The 21,778-nt window shown below is 40.0% G+C and overlaps 2 long non-coding RNA genes across 6 annotated transcripts; one reads left to right on the forward strand and one right to left on the reverse strand.

Moving 5' to 3' along the window:
- Positions 1 to 645: 645 nt before the first annotated feature.
- LOC140498189 (uncharacterized) lies at positions 646 to 21,340 on the reverse strand. Of its 5 annotated transcripts, XR_011965019.1 has the most exons (5): positions 21,241 to 21,320; positions 4,693 to 4,852; positions 3,004 to 3,163; positions 2,582 to 2,710; positions 646 to 1,054 (listed from the first exon to the last, which is right to left on the reverse strand). It is a non-coding gene; the product is annotated as an uncharacterized lncRNA (long non-coding RNA). The 5 variants fall into 5 exon arrangements; XR_011965018.1 differs by lacking the exon at positions 2,582 to 2,710 and having other exon boundaries at positions 21,291 to 21,340; XR_011965015.1 differs by lacking the exon at positions 2,582 to 2,710.
- Positions 7,796 to 13,982, forward strand: LOC140500213 (uncharacterized). The gene is made up of 3 exons (XR_011965641.1): positions 7,796 to 9,735; positions 10,333 to 13,404; positions 13,721 to 13,982. It is a non-coding gene; the product is annotated as an uncharacterized lncRNA (long non-coding RNA).
- Positions 21,341 to 21,778: the final 438 nt, after the last annotated feature.

Raw genomic sequence — 21,778 nt, forward strand, 5'->3', positions numbered from 1 at the left:
CTTCTACTATTAGATATAAACTCTTTGGTTTGGTATTTAAAGTCTTTCACAAGTTGGCCCCAATCTATAGGGCATTCCTATTATTTCTCCTATGTGGCACTTCATCTGCCATCTCCATCCATGCCTTTGCACTGGTGATTCCTCATGCTGGAAATATTCTCCTTCCTCTCCCCTGCCTAGTTTCTTTCCGGACTGCATTCAAAGTGCCACACTTGCAATTACCTTGTATCTGTTTTGCATATGGGTACATTTGTTTCTCTCAGGTAGATTATAAGGTCCTCAAAGGCAAGAACGATTTTACTTATGTCACTGTATTCCCCCCACATCCAACATATTGCCTAGCATATAAAATATGTACTAAATAAATAGTGATTGATTTCAGTATAGCCTATGTCACAGGGCTGTTGGGGGGCACTCTCCCATGAGGAAGCCTCAGTCTTAGCTTTAAGCAGGCATGATCTCTAAAGAAATGGGAATAGTCTTGTCTTATACTGTCTGGCTTCTTATACCCTACCCAAAATCAGAACTCCAGAGAAAACCTCTTAACCAAATTTAGGGTATGTTTCATCTGAAGGGACATCACAAATGCATGAACAAGATCCTTTCTAATAATTTCTCAATATACAAAGTACTAAATATTCGGCTTAGTATAGTGATTTATTTCTTTTTCCAGAAAAGGACCTTCTACCTAAAGCAGAGAAGGTACAAGTGTACACTGACAAATACTTAAAAGATGAAGCAGCAACCCATAACAAAGTCACCTATCAATAGACACTTGCAGGATTTATGTTATCCATCATTTTTACTATGCATTGCCAGGAGGAAAAGACATCCAGAAGGATTACCAGTCTGTTGAACAGGGATTTCACCTTCATGTTGAATGAGTAGCTTGTTTTGGCTAGCCAGGCATGCATGACTCATCCTCCTGTTGGTCATCAAGTCTTGAAGAAGCAACATTATTGTAGGAAACACTTCTTGCCAGCAAGCACCCAGAACTTTCAATGACTGTGAAGCACCTGAATTCATGAGGTGGTCCCCATCCATCTTATGTTTGCTGCTCCATCAATTGTGTTCACGTAAGAAATAATAAAAAAAAAAAAAAAAAGCAATTAAGGACTGAAGATTTGGTCTCATGCAGGTATGTGCACACACTGCACCTGCACATATTCACAAAAGCTGTTGCTGAAAAGGAAGTAAAAGGAGAAATCCCCTCTCCCCCTTTATATTGAAAGTCTGAAAAAGAGTAATTCCAAGAGAAATATTCAAGTGAATGGGGGGATGGAGAAGGGAGATTGTTTAACTTTTTAAACCTTCTAAATGTATAGATCCTTCTGGTTGAGTGGTCAATCCTTTTAGAAATAATGTTCCTCCTTTTCCTAATGTAATGGGAAGTAAGGAATGAACTGAGAGACTCCTGTTGTGGGTGCCTTTTAACAAGGCATCAGAGCACATGTGTCATGGAAATGACCTTATATTGGGTCCACTAGAAGGGGCCAGAGCAAAGGTTCAGCTTGTAATTATAATCACATCTGTGGTATAAAACCATTGTGGTATCTCATCTCCAGGCCTAGGAAGGCCATAGCACTCTATCACATACACAATCCAGAACATGATTACTAGACTGCTAGATCAAGGATGGTGGATCAAGGACTGATACTTCCCTAACAATTTCATTCAGGGAACAGTGAACTTGGGAATATATACATGGGATCTACAAATTCTCCTTCCGAGGGAGGACAATCTAGGGGGCTTCTGGAATACAGCAGGAAATAAGGATGGTTAGATGTATTTGTCAGCTAAATATATCATGTAGACCTTAGGTTGATATGGAAAAAATCTCTGCAGTTATTTTCTTTGCTATATATGTATATATACATATGTAAATTTATGAATATGTAAAATTTCTATTTTAGGGAGAGGGAATGGCCATTTATAAGAAGCCTACTATGTGCCAGAAATGTACTTTACAAAGCTTGTATTATTTGATCCTCACACAACAACCCTGTGAAGTAGGGTTCTAGAGTTGAGGAAACTGAGGCAAGCAAGGTTGACTTGCCCTGGATCACACATCTAGTATATGTCTAAGGTCAGATTTATGCTCAGGTCTTCCTGATGCCAGATACAGTACCCTATTCATTGTGCTACTTAGCTGCCTCTAAAGGAATAGAAATTTTGATATCAAGATCATCTCATTGAACTTCTCCCTCCTCATGAGATAATGAAGGTGCCACAAAACACAATTTGGAAAATGAGACCACGTACACAGTATTACTTTGGATTTCCTTAAGACATCTGATAAAGTGTGTTACAATAACCTCATGGTACAAATTGAGATGCTGATTATGAAGCTCTGGACCAAATCTTAACAGCAATACTGGAGTTTAGTGTTATTTTTAATTAAAGGACAGACTAGCATTACATAAAACAATAAGTCTGCTGTTGTCTAGAATATTATAACCATATGAGGAGAAGTTCAACACCCCAAATGCAAGAGGAAGGGTGGGGTAGAAAGATGAGGAAGCAAGGATAACAAAGGAGAGCATAGAAAGGGAAGATCCACCACACCTGCATGCTTAGTTACCTTTCCCTTTTGAAGAACATTGCCATTAGGACTGAGAGGCTCAGTCTACCATTCTCTCCCTTTTTTCTTTTCCCGACTGTCTCACCCTACTCCAAATGATCAGTGTTTGGGATGTTGTTTTTTTCCCCACTGTTTATTGAGAAGGAAAAAGTGAATATACAGATTTATGTTCTACAGATCAGTGAAAAATTTTTATAATATATAGACCATTTATAATATACAGGCCCAGAAAAGGTCATTAGACAAAAACAAAAAGAAAGAAAAATACTGCATCCCAGATGCAGAAATGCACACCATCTAGATCTAGGTTGGCTTTTGCTGATTCTCTCTTGGCATAGAGAGATTACCCTTGCTTGACCACGTGTACAAGCATCATTTGTCTCATCAGGATCCTCCCTGTGATTTGGGATCACCTTCCTTACCTCATCCCTCTACCTTTGACTCACAAGATGGTGATCATTCTGTCACCATAGGCTCATTCTCAGATACTGAGAAAATCTCTTGATGGCATTGATGAGGTCTCCACTGGTCTTTATTTCTTCTACATAGATTAACTAACTGGGTATGTTATCCTTCTTCTCTCTATGGAAAAAAGTAATCACATACAAGTAAAGTTTTCAACTCAACACTTCTAAAAGAGATCACAACATTTCTTCCCTCCAAGATATAGAAAATAGCCACTTAGTACACCCAACAAAACTATACCCTTCCTGCAGTCCCCTTTGTAAAGTTCATAATTTTTCTCTGTGAATATGCTCTGGTGTATGATTGAAAAGAAAAATTTCTTGGGTTTTGGGAGAGGCCTCTGTGAGGGACAAGTGAATGCAAGGAAGAGAACAGGGAGGAGCAGGGTTGAAAGATTCAGTTACCTCATGTCTAGGGTCTCCACAAAAGGAAGTATAGATGGAATTAGTATAAAATGTGAATCAGTACAGGATTGTTATTTGTTTCTTCCACACAATACTTAAAAATGGAAAGTCTTATATATGTCCACTGGCAAAGACTTAAAACATTAAGCATAACCCATAATTATAATGATATTCTCTCTAGAGCTTGATATTTGAATGAGCTGTTTCACTTTCTCCTTGACTCTGCAATGTCCAAACAATTACCTCAAGTCCCACATCTTCTGGTAAGTCTACCAAGGTTTGGCCCCAACCTCCTATCACTGGTAATCTTCTGTGAATCAGATGTGGCTGCAGAAAGCTCTTTCTGTTGCCAATGAGCTCCAACTAAGAGCCCTAGGATGACCTAAAGGCCTATCTCAGGACCATTATTGGTCAGTTTTGCTCAGGCACAGAAACATGAAGGAGAAGGAACCCAAGAATGAGTCTCAGAGTGGTCTAGGCAATTAATGCTGTTATATGTGAGCAGTTACCATTGCTGACAAAGTGGCAGGGTGTAGGAGATGTCCTTCTCAACTTTTCATGAGAATTCCCAGAAAGAGAGAGATCTAAGCCTCAAGCAAAAAGAGAGAAAGAAAGCAGCAACAGTGGAAATTCTCTCTCCATTTAAAATCTGTTGAATGAGTTATTCTTCCTGGCCCAGTGGCCAATCCTCTTTGAAACATCCCTTTGCCTCCGATGTCCACACAAATACCATGGGAATGCTGCTTCATTACAAATATTGAGCCCTTCAACATAAAGCACGTATTTCAGAAATTTCTGACTGAGTTCAGGTCCTTATTCTTCAGTGGAATGTTCTCCAGCCAGAGTAGAGCATAAGATGCCCCTGATTATTGCCAATAAATCATTCTGCTTTTGTAATGCCCCCCCTTGAAATTCATGTCCAGTACACAGCATCAGTTACACCAATTGGCTCTCCAGAGGGGCAGCTGTTTCTACAGGCAGCAATATGATACAGTGGATGGAATGCTGGGACTGAAGTCAGAACACATGTGCTGAAATCCAACTTCAGATAGTTACTAACTATGGAACCCTGGAGAAGTTATTTAACCTCTATGTGCCTTGCTTTCCTCAAGTATAACATAGGGATAATAACAATCATATTTACCTTCCAGGGTGGATGTGGAGATCAAAATAGATAATATTTTTAAAGCACTCAGCGCAGTGTTGGGCATAGTAGCTACTCATTAAGCACTCATGTCCTACCTTTGTTCTTTAATTCCAGAATTCCAAGGGTCACATTGTGGCTTTGCATGAGCAGCTGATCTTGTCTCTGTCTCCCTCACATCCCATTCCACATGAACTGGTCTCCATGCTGTTTATTCCCTCATTCCAGCAATTATGGCCAGTCACATACCAGAGGCTCCTTTATCAAAGAACAGAAATATAAAAGAGAGTCATAGGAAATTTATCTACCAGGAAAATAACAAATGGCACCAGAGGCTTCAAGTCAAAGGCCCCCTCAGAGACTATCCCTGTTACTGTCATGTACAACTACCCTGCTCTTTCTTCAGCCTCGTTTTTTCCTTCACAATATCCTTTGGCTCCAGTTCATCCCCACGTTTACAGCAGGGCTGCTAACAGTCCAGCCATAATTCAAACATTTCTTTCATGTTTCTAGATTCAGATAGCGTTCTAGAACTCCACCTACTTAGTGGCTGTCACCAAGTCCTGTCACCTGACCTATCCCTACCCAATAGTCTCCCAAAATTTCAAAACCACTCACTTAGCTGTCTGTAATTTAATTTTCATTTTCTCTTTAGGTGGAACACAGAATCTACTCCCACTCCAGAGGACCTCTCCTAGGTGCCAAGGTAGGCAACTTCATAAATAATATGTGTGACCTTCCATAAGTCTCCTTCTGTCTTTTTGCTATTTTTCTTATGATGCAATGTGTATATTGAGTAAATATGGAGTGGGATGTAGTGGTGGGGTGGGGGGAATTTTGGACTTCATCATCTCCAAGGTATCATCCTTCCACGTGACTTCACAATACTAGAATTTCCCACTCCCTTATCACCCCCACCCAATACATTTCAGAGGAAATGAAGCAGAGAGCCTGATGCCTTGACAGATGACTGCTGAGAAGTCCCTGGGGTCTTCTGGAGGTGGAGGAAGTGCACATATGTGTGTGTGTGTGTGTGTGTGTGTGTGTGTGTGTGTGTGAATTTGCAATGGAGGGAGGTATACTGGTGAGTGGAGCACAGATGAGGTAGTAGATAGAGAGTTGGAATCAACAGACTTGGGCTTTTATTCCCTTGGTGACACTAACTTTGTGACTATAGGAAAATCGCTTAAGCTCTTTGATACTTAGTTTCCCCATATTTAAAATGGCAATAGTAAAACCTACTGAAGAGGTAGAATCTATTTCTGAGAATTCTTATTAGATGTATGAGAAATGATATCTGTAAAATGTTTTGCAATTTCCAAATTGTGATACAAAATGTTGATCATTATTATTGTAGAGAAAGGATCAGTTTTTAAACTCTTGTCTTTGTATGACACAAGGTCTCACAATATCAGATACTTCCAAATGAATATAAAATATGAACTCTCATCAGGTCATCGTTAGAAACTATAATTCTTCAGGATTCTGAATGGACAAAAGGTCTCTGCACCAAAACTGGGCTAAGGAATTTAAGAGTTGAAGGCACTTCAAGACCAAGGGCATTGAGGGGTCTCAAGGAATGAGGGGCTGAAATAAAGGAGGGACAAGGGTGTAGTTCAATGACTGAAAATGTATTTGGAGCAAGAAAGGAAGAATAATGAGACTGTGGAAGGAGTCCTAGAGAGGAAGCCATTAACTAGGATTAGGGAATAATCAGTTCAGTAGCAAATTAGCAATTGTAATGTCAGTCACAAACAGTCCTCAGAAGGACTCTAAAAAGGAAGTGCTATCAATACCCCCTCATTTTACAGTTAAGGGAGCTGAGGCAGACAATGAAGAAAATAAAGAGCCAAACTGATTTGGGTTTAAAGGCATAGTCAAATAGTTATATTTGAATTCCAGTGGGCTTTATCAAAGTCTGGTTTATCAGAGCCATATTTGAAGACATCAGGGATGAAAACTACATGAGACCAAAGAGCTAATTGCCCTAGCTTTTTAAAAAAAATATAGAATGAATAAATGTGGAAGAAAAAAATAAAGTCTAACCCCAAGAATCTTGCAAAGTATAAGCAATCAAAGCTGCATATAAGGATATAACTCTACACATGGACAGAGGGAGAAGAGGAGAATAGGGGATGGAGATGAAGAGAAAGAGGTGGAGGGAGGAAATAGCAGCATTGCCTAAATGGAACAGCTCAGTTGAGTCCCCAGGGATCAGCTAGTATGACACACAGATTATTGTTCTCCCTTCATTCTCAGAGAGGACCAGTGAAACCAGTGGTCTGATGTTTTAACTTTCAAGGAAGTTGGACTTAAGTGAGGTAGGGTTGTGCAAAGTCATCTACCTCACTCTCTCCTTCAGAGTCAATTAAGTCCAATGGCAAGACATTGACTGGGATAATGTGCAATGGCCTCCACCTTCTCAAGAAGTTTAGCCACAAAAGAAGAGAAGAGATAGCCAGGACAGATGGGTTGAGTGTGGGATTTTTGAGAATGAGCCAGTAGACAGAGTGAGTTTGAAGATAAATGAGAGAGTGGGGATGATAGAAAGGAGCAATTGGTTGAACTAGAATGAGATCTCTTGTGCAAGTAAAGAAGTTGGCTTTTGCTAAGAAAAGGATAGAGACTGTAGCAGAAGGCATCTGAGTGTTGTGAAATGAGGAGGAGGAAAGGGAGGTATCCATGAATGACCTCAGATTTTTTTCAAATATTTGTCAAGGTTCTCAGCTAGGAGAGTGGGAGAGGGGGAAACCGTGGGAGGTTTGAAGAGGGATATAAAGGTTTGGAAGGATCACTGGGAAGAGTGGGAAGGTGAGTTGATATGGGAATTATAAAAGAATTGCATTGCTTTGACCCAGTCGAGGTTATGTAACATAAACCTAGTCATCATAGTTCCATCATTTTCTCCAGCTTCATTAAGCAGTGCTGTGTAGCAAACAAGGAAGAAAAATGTGGGAGTGATCCAAGACTGAAGAATAGAAGAGCAAGGTTTTATAAGAGGATGAAGGAGTAAGTGACTCAGGAGAAGAGGACAGTGTAGACTTAAACGAGTTTGCCAAGAAGCCAAGATGGGGAAAGGAGGAGAGTGTAGCTAGTAGAGCGGTGATTGCCTGGGAGAGAACTGAGGGCTTGACAGACTGGGGGTCATGATGTAGATGAAGAACAAAGTTAGGAGTTGTAAGGCATGATGAAATGATAATAGATTATGATTAAATAAAGGAGTTTCAGACCTCATGAGCACAGAAGAGATACATCTGTGGAAGTGGCAAGATCAAGGGCATATTTTTTTTTTTTGTGGGTGGCTTAAATTAGGTAGAGAAGTAAATGGTCAGGGCAATGAATAAGTTGAGGAACTAGGTTTAGGATGTCTGAGGACCCATCTATTTGTATCTATATCTCCATATATCTCTATCTCTATATATCTCTAGAGATATAAATACATTCATATGTGTGTGTGTGCATGTGCATAAATGTATATATGTATGTATATATGTTGAAGTGAACTAGTGTGAAAGCAGGAGTTGAGGACAGACTGTGAGTCAAGCATTGAACTCATGAAGTAAAGAAGGGGAGTGTACTGGAGGTCTATAGACAATAATTACCAGAAAGGAGTCAGTGTTATATGTGGATTGAGTGAACCTTGAAGGAGAAGAGATTATTGAGAGATACTAGAGAAAAATCTGTTAACAGCAATAGGGAACAAGAGTATTCCAACTCTCCCATCTTGACCAGTCAGTTGGAGAAAGAAATGTAAGTGCATCCAGTGTTGAAAAGAGTGGTCAGGGAGATCTGTTATCAGGAGAAGATTAAGTCTCAGTGAGGGCCAAAAGATGGAAGTTGGGGGAAAGAAAAGGTTTACACATCAAATCAGCTTTGTTGTTTCAGGAGCAGGCATATCAGAAAGCATAGCTGAAGGAGTGGCTAACAATAAAATGGGACACTGGGTGGGGCTGAAGGGTAGAGGAATAAGGGATCAAGCAAAGAAAGAGAGTGAATTGAGTTTCAATGATGAACAGGGGTTTATAAATATTGGAATGGGAGAGGGTTGTGATCAGAGTGGTGTTTGTTAATTAATGAGGAATAAGTTTAGGTAGATTTTCATTTTCCATAAGAAAGAAGGAAACAAATTTTTACTCAGTACCTGCTATGTGCCAGACACTGCTAAACAATTTTGAAGTATCTCATTTAACCCTCACAAACACACTAGGAATAAGTGCTATCATTATCCCCATTTTAAGGTTAAGGGAGCCAACACAAAGTTTAAGTGACTTGCCCAGGTTCACACAGCTAATATGTGTCTAAAGTTAGATTGAAAATCAGAAAATGTTACATCTTCTTGGAAGACTTTAGGTCCAGTGCTCAGTCCACTGCATCACTGAGGTGCCTCTGTTCATAGGGCAGTTTAGAGTCCCTTTGGGATTTTCAATAATTGCTGGACCCAGTAAGACTAGTCTTAATCTCCATGTGCCTCAGATTCACGGGAGCATCAGTCATGGTCCCAGCTCTTCCTTCCCTGGTCCTATCACCAGAAGAAATAGTCTTGGGCTAATCTTAAGGTCCCACAGGTCCAATCTTAAAGTGTCAATCTGAGGACCAGGCAGCTTAATACCCCTGACTCATACCTCTTTTACACTAATACACTCCTTGTAGCCTCCTCTATATAGTCTAACTTAATCCTCATTAAGCATGCTCTGTTGTGAGGTTGGTGGACAGTTTCTGGGGTTTGAGTGGAGAAATCTATGGGTGAGCAATAGGGGCAAGCAGGGGCCTGAGAGACCCAAGAATGGGTCTACTAATTGGAAAGACTGGAGTGTATGGCCATGACCCCTGTTTTTCATATGATCAGCCATATCTCCATACTCTCACCTGAGTAAGAACAAGGATGCTGCTCTCTTCAGGAAAAATGTTCAGATATCTGACCTTCTAACTGGGGAGGAAATTCCCAAAGAACAATATGGATTGCTTTTTTCTGTGCCAGGAGAGGATATGCAGGTCAGATTCTCCTGAGTTGACATGATTTGTTTCAGGTGAGGAAGAGATAATTCCAATGGATCCACAGGTGGAAAGTATGATGAGGAACATCAGTGTCTTCTCGACAATGTCATATATATTTTTTACATATGTTTTACTAGTCAACAGAAGTAAGTATGATGAAAAGTCAGGGCAAAAAATACCTCTTGAACCCAATCTGAGGTGGGAAGTTAGAGGGATTTGAACACTTGGTGCCTCTACCATTCCCCACACTTTTAACCCAAAGATAACACCAGAAATCTCTAACATAAACACCCTTGAGTTTTTCTGGGGTGACCTACTCATAAGGCAATAGAGAAAGAAAAGTTACAGTAATACAATATATATCATAGCCTTAGTTCCTTTTTCCTCTGGGATCTGTGACTGCAGCTAAGGAATTATCTCTGAGTCCCTGGATCCTCCCACTAACAATTTCTGTCCATGACATTGGTCATCTGCATCCTTTTCTGGAATGTCCCCTGCATGAGAAAGTGGTAATGAGGTGTCTTTGAGGACCATGGGATCATAAGTGATCACATCTTTCCCCTTCAGTCCTCCTCCATTTAGTTGTAGATTTGGGCCAGTGGTCATGAGACAGATTGGTTGGAGAAAACTCCTACTTCCAGTCTTTTGGCAGCATCCTGAGTGCTTTTGTCAGAGCTGACAATCAAGGGTTTTAGTGTGGAGTCTGAGTGATTATGCCCTTGACCATCTGTGTCCTCTTTCAGAACGAATTTTGAGATATGCCTTTTGGTGGCACCTGAATGGGATCCTGGCAGTGATATATTCAATGGAAGTAGGCACTTGTATTTGCTATTTGTGGGCACGTCACAGTTGCGAAGGTAATGGTGACATGGGAGCAGGGATGGAGGAGCAGGGTAATTGGACAATAATAAACGGCTGTCCTCCTGAAATACTGAGGGTCACCTCCCCATCCTCATTCTGTTCTTACTCTAATCTCTAGACAACCTGACTCCAAGGATTCTGTTTTCCCTTTGAAAAACAAGTGTGACATGCCCAGTTTCCCACAGCTGTATGTAGATTTCTCTTGTTCACATGCACAGTGGCCCAGAGATCTCTTGAGAAATTCAGGGCTAGGAAGAGGGGAGGGTTCCTGAGGGTGCAGCAGGTTTTCTGCAATTTGGTATGTGAGGTAATCCAGAGGTGGTGGAGAAAGCCAGCTGTGGGCTGTGACTGCAGGTGGGAAAAGATTCAAGTGGTTCCAGCCATTCTAGAGGTGGGCTTGGGGAAAACAAACTGTATAGTCTGCCTTGGACCAGTTTCTGAGAGATGACAAGCCTTGGTCTGCTCTGCAGGGTTTATCCTCATGGAAGATTGGATGAAGTGGCTGACTTCGTTCCTCATTTTTGTCTTCATCACATTCTTAGGAATGATGATTTTGAATACTATACCTGAATATTTTGAATTCTTGTTTGTGATACTGATGTTTTCAATGAATTTCCCCACAATTGAGAACATCATATTTTTGCCGCCACTGCTAAAGCTGTATTTTACCCAAATTCAGGTTGTCTTCATACTTCAGTGACTCAGGTAACTGGGGCTTATTGGGTCAAATGACTGGCATACAGAAAAAGGCCAGACGTCCCTGGGGAAGGACTTAAGCATTGTCTAGTGTTTAACCCAGAGGGTCACTGATGCTCCGTTTGGGAGAGAATGGGGAAATGTTCACAAAGGGGAGGCTAACAAAGATGAAGCCAGGGGAAAGGGATGGACCAAGGAAGAAGGCAGGCCAGGAGGTTTAGGACTTGACATGGAGATACCCAAGGAAGAAGATGCACTCTGGGACAAAAATCAATGTCATAGTCCCTTCATTTCTGCATCCCTACTCCTTCCCTCTATGTTTTTTTTTCTTTCTCTACCTATATGCTCTTTCTTTTTTTCCTTCCTGCTTGTTCTGTCCTTTGTTCTTTCTGTCTAAAGCTGAAACTAGCTCCCCTCTACCAGGAAAATGTCCCTACATCCTCCCCTGAGAGGTGAACAGTGTTGCTTCTCACATTCTGTCTTTTCTTCCTTCTATTTCCAGCTGATCCCCAACCTCACCATCTCTCAGTGTTTCATCATAGTCGTGCTCCTTCCCTGAGGTGGTTTCCCAAAGGGGAAAAGAGAACTGTACTTCTCTCCCCCTACCTCAAGGAAACTGCAAGTCACAGTATTCATACTTTGGTCTCCCATTTGTAGAAACAATACGTGAGCTTGACTCTACAAAGGGTGAGGAACCTTTTCATGTTATCAATTTAGTCATAATAAAATAAGGCCACATTCAAGAAACATTAATTAGATATATTTTTAAAAGTATATTATTTTATAAAAAAATCTAAGTATTGTGTACTTAATAATTTCAAAAAATGAAAAGTATTTGTTAATTTTATAGTTATCTAAGACCAGATGAGGCCTTAAGGACGAGCATTCCCCACCACTGGGCAACACACTAGACTTGACCTGCAAGCAACATCCACTTCATTTCACTACCCCTTCTGACCCCAGTGATTTTGCCTCTGTAGCTATAACTCCTTTTTAGGGCTCTGTTTCCTTTAATCACTCTTCTCCTTGCCTTATCCTTCCCAGAAAATATTTCTTGTTAGAGTCAGGACTCTGGAAAAATCTTGAAATATATTCTGAAAAATCTCAGGTCTCATATTTTTCCCTAGGAAAGGTCTGGTTTTTCCATACCCAGAGTACAGTGAGACTGTTGCTGACATGGAATACAAATGCCACACCTGGAGCCCATCCTGACTGATGCCTAGCAATCTGGTGTTCTATGAGGATCTTTGGAGAAACAGACTTGATTCTTTATCACCTTTATTCCTTATCTGTAGTGAAGACAGAGTATGCCCAGAGGAGCCAGGCCTCTCATTTAACACCCTATACTACAGGGCTAACCAAATTTCTTCCAGCTATTTCACAGCTAAATATTGTGACTACTTTATGTCACTGAGCAGAAAATGAGTAAAAATGCTAGCATGTAAACTTGTTTTCTGTAGACTCCCTGAAGATACCTTCAGGACACTTTTGATAGAGAGTATGATGGGAATTATGTGTACTTTGTCTTATTTCCACATGGTTCAGATGTCTTCCACTAGGTCTTTATGGTGTGAAAGTTTTCATTTTGTATAGTTAGGATATTATAAGTATTCAATATAGCAACATTTAAAAAGTATATACAAATTTAAAATATTAAAAATATTGTTCTTAATCAGTTGTTATGACCATGGTTTTTGAATCACTAAATGTCCAAGGTGAAAGAGGCCTCAGTGAGATTAGACTTATTCTATCTGACCTATGCAAGAGAACTAGGAACAATGAAGTGGATGTTGTAAAGACAGAAATATTAGTTTGATGACAGGAAAAACTTCCTAACAGTTACAGCTATCCTAAAGTAGAATGAGCCACTTCAGAGCACTGTGAATTCTCCATGGCAAGAGGTCATTGATGAAAAGGGTTTGGGTTTCCTGTAGGAGGGATTGTTTTCTATGTATGTGTTCCACCCTGAGAATCCTTTTCACTCTAACACTGTGTGATTCTATGATGTAGTACTATCTATGCTTGAAAAAGAAATACCAACGACATTATGCGTGACAAGTAGCCATCCAGCTTCTGTTGAAGACTTCAGTGAAAGGGAACCAACCACTCCCTGAGGCAGTCCATCCCACTTGTGGGCTAGCTCTAATTGCTAAGAAGCTTTTCTTGACCTCAGCCCTGAATATGATCTAAATAATATGTACCTATTGATCCCAGCAAGAGAAGAAATCAACTTCTTCTTCAACATGGAAGCCTTTCAGGTATTTGTTTTCATTCATTCTTGAATCTATCTCTAGCACTTCATCCACTTTACCACTTGATAGATTTATTTTACGAAAACAACTTAAGAATTACTGGCTTCCCCAAAAGTAACTAAGAGTGACTAACCAAAACCTTGAATTCCATAATCCAGAAAATAATACTGCCTAGAACTTTTCAATAGAAATAACAAAGCAATAGATTCTATGAATCACTTAATGGAATGGGAAGATATGCTTCAAAGTCTAAGGCATAGAGTGGTCAGATTGTACCATTAATTGTTTTAATTGCTATCTTTTGATTTTATATCACCTTCAGTTCCCACTTCATCCTTCTCCCACCTAGTAAGACATCTTCTGCAACAAAGAGTAAGAAAAAAATTTTGAAATCATCTTAGCAAAGCTAACCAACATGGTATAACCAAATCTCTGAGTAGATGCAATGTCCTGCACTGATAAACTTCAAAGAATGGAAAGAACTGCAATGCCTCTTCTTTCAGATCAATTTTCTTCAATAAAATCATACATAATCCAAGGATTGTTTCTGGTTGTCATTCTTTACAGTCATAGCATGTATTGTTTTCTTGGTTCTCTTTAATTCACTTTACATCAATGTATATGTCTTCTCATGCTTCTTTACAGTTTTCTTATAATTGCTTAAAAGAAAATAATATTATATTAAATTTGTATTTCACAATTATTTTAGCCATTCCATAATGAATTCCATCTACTTTTGATGGGATACAAACCCAAGCCGAGACCTTTGTCCCTGGACCAGGAGGGTTTTGGTCCCTTTTGTCTGAAGGGTCCAGGAAAGCCTGGCCAGAGGGGTACTCGAATTTTCCTTATTTGATTTAGCTTTCTTTTCTATTCCTCCCTTTATCCTACTACCAACCACTTCTTAACATTCTCTTGAAGTCCAAGTCTCCCAGCCCGGATTGTGGATTGCCTGGACTACTGGCCACTCCCATAAGGATCCTCCCTGGACTTGATCTACATTGCAGGCTGATGTTCCCCTACCAAGACCATCTTTGGGACTCCCAGACTACTTGGCAACACCTGGATACTGCCCTCATTCTTTTTCTTTATTTAAGTTCCATCTCTCTGCCAAGAAGGTACTCAGATTCAGTGCAGCTCGGATTCTGTCTAGCTGAGATTCTATATGACCAGCTTTTCAAATGCCTAGGCTCCTTAAGAGTCAACCCAGTATGGGGAATCTTTAATAAACTTTGTTTTTCTTTGGCTTTACGAAGGCTTCTGTCGAATTCATTTGAGCAGGACCAGGTATATTGGTATTTTGGGGTCCCATATCACCCCAAACCTCAACACTTTGTTTACAGTTCTTTGATCCTACATCAATACCTTGGTGTATTATGAGCCTTTCTTTCTGTCCTTACCTTCCTTATGGTATTTGCCTAACAGTGGAATCTTGGGAGTTAAAGGTATAGGCATTTTAGTCATTTTTTTGGCATGATTTCAAGAGTGTCTAGAATACTTTAACCAATTTGCAGATCCATCAGCAGTGCCTCAATGTCACTGTCTTTCCACAGTTTCTGCAACATTGGATATTCCTAATTCTTTGATCACTTAGCCTTTAAGGAATGGTCCTTAGCCTCATATGTTTCTGTTACTTCCTGATATATACTAGATATCATACCCCTAAAAGAAGAGACATATAGTACAAAATTGACCTGGTTGGCCACTTCCTTTCTAATCCTGGTGATGTGTATTTTATTCATGTAAAATATATTTAATTTTATGTAATTTGGAGGGCCTAGAAAAAGCTAGCAAAGGTAAATGTTTTTCCTTAGCACCACCACAGTATAACACTTGGGGCACTACAGAGGTGACACTGCTTTAGAAACATTCCAAACTGGCTCTTGTGCTACCTTCCTTAAACCTTCAGAAAGACCATGTGACAGAATTGTACCCATTAGGGGAATGTTCCTATCTGAATTACCTGCTAGGTGGGCACACTACTCAATGAGTGTCTTGAGAACCTCAGGAACATGCATGAGAGGCTTTCCAAAAGACTGAAGTACTCCCTCTGTCTGTCAATAAACATTTAATAAGTACCTACTGCATGGGGTAGAAGGCCACCTAAGACTCTGAACAAACCACAGAGACTTCTCTAGGTAGAGACAGAAGAGAAAATTTATTAGCAAGTCTCACAAGAGTTGGGCATCCTCCTCACCAGGGCGGACTAGTGAGGGGAGAGTCTGTATCCAACATAGAAGCAGGTTATATACATCTACAGAATTACCCCACCCTGTCCTGTGCCTTTTATCCCCATTAGTGGAGTTAGGTGGCCTCACAATCTGCTGCCCCAAACTAGGATGAGTTCTAGTCCAAATAAATGTGTAAGTCCTTATTTGGCACTAGATGCACTGATGTGGCAATTAGAGCATTGCAAAGGAGTTAAAAAAATCAGTTTTCCCCAAAATCACCTGATTCAGGGTAAATTGAAACTGAGGCCTCCAACCTCCTTTTAGGCCTGGCTCAATTTTAGAGACTGTCCATTACTTTAGAATGAGATAACTTTCACTAACTCACACATTACTACATATTAGATATTGTGCTAAGGAAGGGGGATACAAAAGAAGGTAAAAGACAGTTCCTGATCTCAAGGATTTCACAGCCTAATAAAGGAAACAACATATAAATAAAAATGGGCATGCAAACTATATCCATAATAAATGGGGAATAATCAACAGAGGGAAGGCATTAGAATTAAGAAGAGATAGAGAAAGGCTTCCTATACAAGGGAGGATTTTGAACTGACACTTGAAGGAATCCAGGAAAGCCAAGAGGTGGAGATGAGGGGAGTGAGCACCCAGGCATGCAGGTAATCAGAGAAAATGCCTGGAGTCAGGACATGGAATGTCTGGTTTGAGGAACATAAAGGAGGCCAGTGTGTCTGGATTTCAGAATATGTGTGTGTGACCCATAAAAGAATCAATGTGAGAGTGGAATACCATCATTTATTTATACTATTTATACTCACTCTGAGTCATCAAAACCCAAACAATGAGTAAGTGAGGCTTGGGCTGGACCAATTATTGATCAATCAGTGAGAGCCAGAGTGATTTGAGTTCAAAGACATAGTCAAGTACCTATATTTGAATGAAATGGGCTTTATTAAAGCCTGGTATATCAGAGCTGTATTTCAAGATATTAGGAATGTTTAATTCATACTGAAAGAACTATATGAGGCAAAAAAAAAGTGAATTGTCACATGTTTTAGAAACTGGTAAATAGGGAAAAAGAAAAAAATATCTAGCCCCAAATTGGCAGCATATCTTGTGGAGTACGTAAGCAGTCACATGCAGCCTTATACACCTTCTAGATCACAAGGAATCCAGAAACTGCCTTCTCCAGTTGTCTGAAGTCTTAAACACAGCAAAAAGGTGGCTCCACATGGGTTAGTGAAGATATGGAGAAGGAAGAGGCAAATGAAGGAAAACAAGCATACTTACTGGGAAAGTTGTTAGGGAAGAAGAAACTGAATGAGTGGAAAGATTATGGGAAGGAAAAAGAAAGAATCTCTCAACTTTCAATGGTTCTCCTACCTCATTCTTAATTAGCCCCTGGGAAACAAAGTAAAGACAGGAATGACATATGTGATCCCTCTCTTGGTAGGAGGACAATGTTGGAGATCTCAGGGGGCAGTAATTTAAAACTTCTCTGAGAATTCTGGAATTTAGAGTTTTTCTCATTTTCTTGCTCAGAGAAATATTGGAAATTAAGAGAGGAGAATAAGGAAATCCCAGTGATAGCTTAAATGATGCTTTCAGGAGTTTCATGACAGAGATAGGAAGGCAGACACTGCTTCTGGCAGAGGTGGCAGAGATGGAGTTGAGCATGTCACCAAGGCAGCCAAGGTCTTCATCTGCCACAAAGAGTTGGGATGGCAGTACCGAAGTAGAAGATAAACCAAAGCCTTAATAGATGTCCTCCTTACCCCCAGTCACGAATCCAGGTGAATGAAGTATCTTTTTTTTCCTCCCAACTTTTTCTTCCCATTTTCCCTTTCATCCTTTTGGACAGATGCTTAAATCCAAAGACTCCTGTTCCATTAAGCTGTTCTTTAATGTTTAAAGGCAGTTTTGTTAAGCCTGATTACTCTAGATAAAACAAATCAATCTCTATTGTGCTCTTGAGTTTTGTACACCCTGCAGCTTCCCCATGGACAGGGGTGTCAAGCTGTCCTGATAGTCATACTGACAATTTAGGATTTGAACAGTTTGGCTATAACTTAAGCCCAAGACTCTTCTGGTGATAGGACCAGGGAGGGAAGAACTGGGACTATGATGGATGCTCCACTGAATCTGAGGTACATAGGGATCAAAACTAGAGTAGCTGGCCCTGGCAACTTTTGAAAATCATATGAGGTACTGAAAGGAAAGGGAAGGTAGCTGTCTCCCACTTTGTATCCTCTTGTGTGTGTGGTCATCTTTCATTGCCAAAGGAGACCATGTCATCAGAGAAAGAATAACATGACTTGCACTTGACTTTGTTCTGAGTGAGGGAGGGCTGTACAGATCACTAGCCTCACCTGTCCTCCAGAGCCATCTGAATCCAGTGACCAGATATTCTTCAGGAAGACTAGAAATGACCCAGGATGAGACAAGTGGGATTAAGTGACTTACACAAGATCACACAGCTAGTGAGTATTAAGTGTCTGAGGTGAAATTTGAACTTAGGTCCTCTTGACTCCCTTCACTGGTGCTCTATATACTATACCAAGGCTGAGTGTTTAAGGTGTCAGACTCAAGACTCTGTTTTCACTCTCTGACTGTCCTTTTCTCCTTTTGGAGGGGTGGGTTCAAATCCCTTCTGATACTTTAACTGTATTCTCTTACTAAGAACTAAGAGAAGGAAGTCCAGCCTTAAATCTTATTCATTATTTGTGAGTGTGGGATAGAGCACTCCATGTAGAAGCATTTAATGCTTTTCTTTTCATTTTTAATTTGTTTAGTTGACTACATGACCACAGTACACTGACTAAATGTTCCTTTGATTGTGAAAGGCAGGTTTAATTGACTAAAAGAAGAGAGTCTAAGAGTAGGGTAAGGGTTCTAGAGTTATCGTATCCAACTTTGGATATTTTGATCAGGAGGCCATAGATGTGGTCCCACTTGTAGCCACGAGATCTCTAGTCTGGCCTCCTGCCTTGGAGCAGGGGAATAACATGATTCCTTCAAACTCTAATCACCCTTTCCTTACCTCTTTTAGAGGACTCCACCCTAAGGGACTAAAAACCCCTATATGAACAGTCATCTAAGTGGTGTAGTGCATAAAGCCATGCTCCTGAAGTCTTTGAAGAAGTTGCAGGCCTTTCTGACTTGCAATCTAAATTTGGGCACATTATCTATGTGAATCTGGGCAAGTGAATTAACTTTTGTCTGACTCAGTTCCCTCAACTGTAAAGTGAGCATAATGACAACACTTATTTCTTAGTGTAACTGTGAGGATCAAATTGATGGAATTCAAGTAAAATTACCTCCAGACTAAATATAGCCACTTCCTCTACCAACCCACCACCCCGACATCCACTTCACATATATGAACATATTTGTATCATTTCATTCATCCACAATCATACCGCCCCTTTAGCTGAAGAAAGGATCACAATACTTATCAATATTGACCCAACAGGACAACAATAGTTAACCAGTCAGAAAGCAGTTGGGATGTTTAACCACCAATCGATAAAAGGGAGTCCTCCCCATTATCTAATCCCTTAACAAACCCCTCTTGTTTCCAAGGTTCTGGATAATGGATAATGTACTCATACTTTCCCAGTCACCAATGGAGTGAAATGAACCTCTGTGATTGCTCCCATTCTTTTTATCATGATATTTTTGGACATGTTTTCAAGTGTCTTCAGTAAGGACCAACTCAGCATCAAGATCAGCTACTGCATTGATGGCAAATTCTTCAACTTGAAAAGATCACTAGCCAAGACCAAAGTGGAGAGAAATTTGGTGCATGATTTTCTATTTGCAGATGATTGTACACTCAACACATCCTTTGAAGCTGAGATCCAACAAAGTATGGTTTGATTCTCTGTGGGCTGTGCTAATTTTGGCCTAACAATTAACACCAGGAAAACAATGGTGCTTCATTATCCAGACAAAGAACCATTGCTTACACCAAATAGAGAAGTTTTGAATACTGTAGATAAGTTCACTTAACTTACCAGTGTACTTTACAAGGATGTACACAATGACAATTAGGTTGAAACATACATAGCCAGAGCTAGCTCAGTTTTTGGGAGGCTCTGAAGGAAACTGTGGGAGAGAAGAGATATTGGACTGACTATTAAACTCAAGGTCTACAGAGCCATTATGCTGACCTCGTTGTATACCATGGACAGAATACCTGTGACATGCCAGGAAACTGAATCATTTGCATTTCAATTGTCTTAGGAAAATCACTTGGCAGAATAATATAGAAGACACTAAGATCCTCTGTGAACTAAACTGCCAAGCATCCAAACTATACAGCAGAGAGCACAATTCCAATGGGTTTGTCAACTGTTTGAATGCTGAATATATACTTGCCAAAAAGGTTAATTTAGGGAGAACTCACTCATGGTAAGCACTTACATGACAATCAGAAAAAAATGATACCAGGATACTCTCAATGTTTCTCTTAAGAACTTTGAAACTGATTGTGTGACATTAAAAAACTTGGCACAGGACAGCCCAGCATGGTACGCCCTCATCAGAGAAGGTACTGTGTTCTATGAGAAAAGTAGAACTTACATAGCCCAAAAGAAATGTGAGATGCAAAAATTTAGAGAATCTGAATATTCTCATGGGCTACCTGTGTCCAACTCATGGTAGATAATTCTAAGCTCTTATTGGCCTAATCAGCGACCATTGGACACATTGTAACATGAATCTAACATATTGATGCTATTTTGGTCTTCTTCAAGAATGAAGAAGTACAAGAACTAATTATTTTAAATAGATTGAAGTAAGTTAAAAATGAAACAAAATTAATGGAAGGAATTAATAACTTTAGCAAAGCAGTATGGTATAAAACAATTCCACAAAGCAATCCACTTTCTCAATATCAGGAACAAAATCATCAGGAAGACATCCAAAACTACATTCCTTTCAAAATTCTTCACTGTGTATAAAAGATCTAAGAGACAATACCACCCAGACTGACATATAAAATCAGTGCCAGGACAATGAAAGTAGCAAAGGATTTCTTCTACTTTACAGAATTAGACAAAGTAATAACAAAATTCAGAGAGATAAAAAGATCCAAGGGAAATAAAGAAAAAAGTGAGAAGGAATAAGCCAAGCAGAACTAGATTCAAAATATACTACTACAAAGCAGTAATCACCAAAGCACTTTGATACTGATTTTAAATATATAAAAGTTGTTCAATGGAACAAATTAGGCAAATATGATCAAGAATTAATTGAACAGAGGACCTCTTCTCTTGTAGACCTTGAAAAACCCAGAGAACATTTCCCTAGGAAACATCCTATAATAGTGGAATCAGCTGAAGGAGTAAACAGCCTCTTAGTCAGAGAGACTAGGAAAATCACAAAGAGGGCTTCCTCTTGCTGTGGTTGAAGCTGTATAAGTATAGAGTTGTCTCAGACAGCCCCCACCTCAACTACCTGGGAGGAAATTTTGAGCCCCAGGGTAGTGGAGTCCACAAGGGCCCACATCAGTATCCCAGGCTTGACTCAGAACAGGTAGAGGAATCAGGAAGACACAATCACAGATGGGGTTCACCAACCACTGAATCTGCCTGTGCTCTAGGTCAAGAGAGGAAACCTCCTGCTGCCAGAGTACCCCTCCCTCCCATACCTCATGCAGCAAACTCCGGGGTAACTCAAGGAAACACCAAAAGAGTTCACCTGGCTTCTGTTTTGGTACAGCAGTCAGTTCAGCACAAGGTAAGCTGCAGAATTTTGGCTTGAAGCTGAAAGAACCAGAGGTCACAATACACAGACCCTCAAGTTCCAAGCACAGGAACTGTGATACAGAGCTACCGGTGCCTCAGAAGCAGAGATCCACTTTAAAATCCAGGAAAAGATCCTTGTAATGAGCAAGAACCAAACCAGAAAAGAAAAGACCATAGAATCTTAATATGGGGACAAGGATCAAAACAGGAGTACCAAAGAGATAAGTATTGATATTGTCCTCTCATCTGAAACTTCAGAAGGGAAAATGAACTGGTCTCAAGTCCAAGAGCATTTTGGAAAAGCTCAAGAAGGACGTTAAAAACCAAATTAGAAAAGTAGAAGAAAAAGTGGCCAATGATTTTAAAATTATGGGAAAAAAAGAATTCACTAAAGAGAACAGCTCCTTACAAAGGGAAATTGGACATAAGGAAAAGAAAGTA

This window comes from Notamacropus eugenii, chromosome 4, assembly GCF_028372415.1.
Source record: "Notamacropus eugenii isolate mMacEug1 chromosome 4, mMacEug1.pri_v2, whole genome shotgun sequence".
In the NCBI taxonomy this organism is placed as follows: Eukaryota; Metazoa; Chordata; class Mammalia; order Diprotodontia; family Macropodidae; genus Notamacropus; species Notamacropus eugenii.